Below are 6,075 nucleotides of genomic sequence, written 5' to 3'. Positions count from 1 at the left end.
TGAAACCTCTATTGTGACAACCCCACTTCCCCCTAAAGCGAACCAAAGGGTTCGGCGGACCGCCTGCCCAACTTTCGCCGGGACTCAGTCATACTTCAAACAAATCCGAAATAAAACCACAAAAAAAATCGAAATAAAGCAAGTCCGAAATCCAAAATTTAACGTGAAACTTATATGCATTTCTATCTCGAAAGGGAGTACGAATTCAAGAGTACAAAGATTTTCAATTCTTTATACATCCAGCCCGTGCCAACGCTAGGGCGAAAACCATTACAAAATTCAAAGATCTAGACTAAACTAGTTTATACAGAGCTCTCGTCCTTGCTTGTCTTCCCCTGTTAAGGAAAACAAAACTAAAGGGATGAGCTAAAAGCTCAGTGAGGTTCCAATCACATAATTAAACAATGAACTCAATACATTAACCATAGATAACCAATAATTCAAGTAACATTTACAATATAAAGCAATAATACATTCATTAAAAGGATACGTGCTCACGAGGAGCCATTCGTTCATTCATTCATTCTCCTTTCATTCCCTTATTTCTCCAATCATTTGAAAATGCATTTTTGTAAGTAAAACCCCTCATTCGCATTGATATTCGTTCATTCATTTCATTTACCCCCTCCTGGACGTTGGCCAGGCTCCACCAGACTTCAAGGTAATACTCGAGTATACCAAACATTCACCCAGGGTCACCATATCGCCCGACCGAGTCCGCTTCTGGCTCGAGTCGATCGGTAACGAAGGGCAGGGCTCAATTCAGCCAAAAGGCTTACATTCATGCACAAGTAACGTTTCAATCGTTCAATCATTGAAAATGTCACAATCATTTAGGTCGAGTGCGATAAAGTACACACTCGCCTAGAAAACTCTTTTGGCAATCATTGAGAGCACTTAACACATTATCAAATATTCACAATAAGCCATGTAGTCAAGGGAAATATAACAAACAAGGAACACTCACCAATTATCCAAATAATTTACTCTCGAGCGTCGGGTTTGTTTCCTGGCCCACAGCTATTTCCTGGGACAAGTTAATAATTTCAATGTAACTATATAATCTGTAGATGATCATTTATCATTCTTACATTATTATTTAAACTATTAAAATCAAGTTTGACCTTGAAATACAAATTTAACATTCTTCATATTTATTCATTCTTTTATTTTCGAAACTTATTGACTTTATTATTTTTAATTCATGAAACAAACCTATCTTCAAGTTTATAAACTTGTATAACCGTTCAAACCAATATACTTTCTTAATCCAATATTAATTATGACTTATAGATACTCCATTGGTTCTCCTTTTAACAAGCCAAGGTCTAAGTTGTGTGCACTTTAAATTTTATTTCACTACACTAGCCTCTCAAATTCTATAGCCTTTAAAATATTTGTGAAGACAATATTAAATAATTAGAGGCCACTTTACGTATATAACTATCGTGAGTTTTCACTCAATCGTCTTAGTTTAACTCTACTTATGGAACTAGGTATAGTCGTTAATTCTCAGAACAATCGTAGCTATCATTTATGAAAGCTTACAGGTTGGAAATTAGAAGAAATGCTGGTTAAAACTAGTTCCTCACGGCTAGCATCTTAGCAAGTGCATTCGGAAACAAAATGAAAGGCAACGAGAAAGGCAGCTTTGCCATCCTCTGGTATTTCGATCATAACTAGAGGTACACTTATCGGATTGAGGCAAATTTTATAGCGTTTCGAAGCTAAGATATAGACCTACATTTCTTATGAAGATATCGATACCTAGTTGTCACGTTTTCAAGGCCAAAATGGGTCGGTCAGAAGCACAATCTGTTTCATTTCTTGGACAGCAACCAAAACTAGTAACGTTACTTCAAGCTTTCGGCAAAACGCTATTCTTTCACTTGCTTAAAGCTCTAAATATTTAAAGTACATTCAGTCCAGCATAAACCAAGATGAAGAGCATCTAGTTTCAACAGATTACTCAACCCAACAGCCACGCATAACAATCTGACATCAGCTAAGACTTTGGACAACTAAAGCTTCCAGCAGTGCCGCAGTTTAATATGCAACATTTTTACCATAACTCCTTCAGTTTTAACTCCAGCTCATCATGCTAAATACAAGTATTAAACTACCGAGTAACTTTAGATATCAGATGTGAAAGTTTACAGAGAGGAGTTTGAAGGAAAAACTGATCAAAGGTTTAACTCTCTCTCTCTCTCGGCCTTGATAGAAAGCTTCGGACAGCAATCAATCTTTTAGCAAGAAATTCCTCCATTAACTACTTCATTTCATACCCAAATCTAACATGCATGCCAAAACTAAAATATTATGCAATGAACTAAGCTTCAACGTAGGAGTTTAGAACCAAAATATATAAAGAAACTTGGACATTTCTATCTTTCCTCCTTCGGCCAGCATAGCAGAAACTTCCAACTATTTCCTTCAACCAAACTTAGCTTTTCTTAGCTACAATCCAACATGCAACCTTAATATTCAAGTGTACTGAATAACTAAGAGGTTTTTACAGAAAATTTTCTTTGTTTATGGGCTGCAACTCAACAACTCTCGGTTCCCTCCATTTCTGTCCAGTTCTCATCTTTTTCTCCTTTATCAGATTTCTCCTCTATTAAAACTCATTATGCCTTGCTAAAACTAACATGCAGCTTGTATATATACTCATTTGTGCCAAATAAGCAGAAGGTTATGGTAGATTCTCAACGTTATCATCCTAAGATATTAAAACAGTTACAACTTCTAGTTGCTGCAATTTCATAATTTCTGCATACGTTTCTCGCACCAGAACTAATTTCTTAGCTAACTCAACATATATAGCTCATGTTTAATGGATTAAACCAACTAAACAGAAAGTGGTTATAGCATTTACCTCTTCCTCCTAGGTTTAAATGTTGCAGACTGCTTCGATTGCTATTCCAACTCCTCACTCGACCTCCCTGTTCCCTTTTGCCTTCGTTGGTATAGTTTCTTAGTTAGCTGATAGTGGAGCTTGCACTTTCTTTTTCCTCACACTTCGTCTCACTCACTCGAGTCTGCTTTAGGAAGAAAAACAAGAAAGGAAGACAACTTTTCTTCTCAACTCCCTCGGCTCTCTCTCTGGTTTATCTCACGGTGATAATAAGCAAAGTAATAAGTAGTTATATTCTTCTGGTTTTCTCTCGGCCTTATTGATTAAGGAGATCAGATTGTTTCCTTTTGGCCACCACCCAGTTTTTGTTTCTTTTAAGCTGCTCTCTATCTGTCACGGCTTATTCAGCAATTTGGTGATGCATTCCCTTCCTGGCAGCTGTCTCAACTCACCGCTCCAATCTCAGATAAATCCTAACCTCCCACCGCTTGGAATTTAGCAGTTAGCATTCGGTTCAATGAAATGTATTCCTTTCTCTTGGTTGGTTTCTAAATTCTGATAATTTGTGTGATGGCCGCATGGTAATTAGTCTAGACCTTTAAGGTTAGTTTGGTCTTTTAGTTGTAGTTTAATTACTCTCTAAGGCCTAAATTTTATGATTTCATGTATGAACTCCTACTTCATTCGTATTTTCGGGAAAATTTTCTTACATTGGTTTTGACACATTTAACTTTAAGAAAACCTCATTAGACATGTACTTGTTAAATTTCTAGTCTATAATACGTGTCTAGTAACATTCGCAATTAATCACAATTTACGATATGCACATCATATATTTATTCAATTCGTAAAATTTTTCTGTATCATTCTAGAATATTTCCTAAATTCTCATTATTCCTGTACTCTAGGTTAATTTAGTCTTTAACATTATTTCATCTATTTTACTAAATCTAAAATTCAACCTCAATTTTAAATTTTATAGAAATTCAATTATGGATTTAATTTAACCATTCATTTGTTACACATACTATTTCTAACAACAGATTAAATGAAATAAGTTCAAAGTGTACATATAAACTTTCGAGTTCTCACATCTATAAGTTAATAATCTTAGGACCATACAAATTCTATTAATTTAAAGAGGTAGTAATTAATTAGTTACTTTACTAATTTATCAAGTGCAATTACAAATCAAAAAATACTCATTTAATTAACTAAAATTTTATTTTGTTTTATAAAAATATGAATTATTCTATTAATAAAAGGAGACTAAACTTCGGAGGAATATAACTCAATCAATATCTACATGATTTCCAAGTATAGTTTATGTCTTTAATTTATTTGGGTAGCTGATATCCATTTTTTATTTCAAGAGGTGAAAAAAACTTATGAATACTAAATGATGATGACCACTTCTATTTTATTAAATATATACAATAAATCAAATTAGCGAGATTATGTATATAAATGACATGTAAATCTTCTTATGATAAACAAATATAAAGTCTTCTTACATATCTCATTGTTAAACTATAATTTCCCATCTAAAAGGTGTTCCTAAATAAACCATGACTAATCAAATGCGTAAAGCATTGTTGAGTATAGTAGAAAACATCCCACGTAGGAAAATATGATATGCATTTTAGTGAATTATTAATTTATGATATGAATGAGAACAAAGGATTATATAAAGTTTTCAAAAAAAAATTATTGTCTCATCAGCAAAGTCGGGGCTAAACAAATTATTATTTAATAGAGGTTATTAATTTATAGAGTATTCATTTATAAAGATTTTACTATAAATTACTTCATTCAATAAATTAGCAAAAAATGATAAAAATGTCAAATTTGAGGATGTTCGTGTCTCTTGGCCTTATTATGCGGCGTTGATAAGCAGCAAAATCTCTTGGGTCACTTTTGTCCTATGTTGTTGCTGAAGCCATTGCAACTTAGATTTCCTAGGTACTACAAAAACCTAGATCGATGGTGCATCATCTTCATTAGTTGATGTTGTAGTCTCACTGCTATCGTCATCATTTGCTCCATAATAAGCATAGAAGTCTCCTCTCTAATAATGGCCTTGAGTGAGAACAGACTAAATTAGGGTAGGAATGGATGGAACATGATTGGGAATGAGTAATCCAAGTACTCTAGCATAGGTGATAGATCCCCAAGAATTGGAAATCTATTATAGTGTTTAAGTTATCACTTAATTGAGAACTTGAATGGAAATTGGCCTTAGCAACACACAAAGAAAAAGCAAAGGCAGTAGTAGTTTACCCGAAACCTAAAATGGGAGTAGGCATGGAAAAAGAGCTGTGCATACTATACCCAAAAACTGGGTTGGGCGATGGTATTACTGTGCATCAACCTATGTATGACTAGGTTGGGTGTTGGCCTAAGTGTCCTACTGATTTGTGCGATGTCATCAGCATCATGTGTGTATGTGATTTGTCTGTGATGTCTACCCTCATAATCATATATACACACTTGCCTAAGGACATGTTGGACTGGCTCTTGGTATGAGATATTGTGCGAATTAGAGAGACCATGGTCCTGCAGCTGATTAGAGCTAATTATGTGATAGCCCCACCTCCCCCTAGGGCGTGCCCAAGGGTTTGGCGGACCGCCTGCCTAACTCTCACCAGAACTCATTCACATATTACGAAATTTACCAAATATTAACCACAATAATGAAAGCAATAACATTTACAACCTTAGATATTTACAATCATAGATATCAACTGTCCATACAATTTCTAAATACAGCCGAGGAGTTAAATTTACAAAGTAAAACCAAACAAACCCGCTAGAGAGCTAAGTGTTCCTATGCGAGCAACTAACAAAACTTAGACGAAATCTATATCTTGTCCAATTCCCACTCTCACGTTCTTACCCCTGTAAGGAAAACAAATTTCATGGAATGAGCTAAAAGCACAGTGAGGTTCCAAGAAAACATGTAGTCAAATTGGCAAAAGATCTTTCACATATATCAAAATCTCAAAGCGAAGACAGTAAACAGTTACACATAATGTCATGGACAGTTCACCCATTTAGATAAGCACTTTAACACCAGCAAGAAAAGGATACGATACTGATATGGAGGCTTCCGCCAGGTTCTAGGCAAAGCACCCATAATTCAAACGTTGATACAACTCATATGGTGGCTCCTGCCAGATTTCAAGCGTAGCAATTAGTCCCGTACAGTATTCCACATGCAG

General features: G+C 35.0%; 1 long non-coding RNA gene across 1 annotated transcript; it reads right to left on the bottom strand.

Moving 5' to 3' along the window:
* Positions 1–157: 157 nt before the first annotated feature.
* LOC140008697 (uncharacterized) lies at positions 158–3,294 on the bottom strand. Its single transcript, XR_011816130.1, has 3 exons — positions 2,876–3,294; positions 968–1,027; positions 158–335 (listed from the first exon to the last, which is right to left on the bottom strand). It is a non-coding gene; the product is annotated as an uncharacterized lncRNA (long non-coding RNA).
* Positions 3,295–6,075: the final 2,781 nt, after the last annotated feature.

This window comes from Coffea arabica, chromosome 1e, assembly GCF_036785885.1.
Source record: "Coffea arabica cultivar ET-39 chromosome 1e, Coffea Arabica ET-39 HiFi, whole genome shotgun sequence".
NCBI lineage: Eukaryota > Viridiplantae > Streptophyta > Magnoliopsida > Gentianales > Rubiaceae > Coffea > Coffea arabica.
This window is presented reverse-complemented; position numbering and strand designations above follow the sequence as displayed.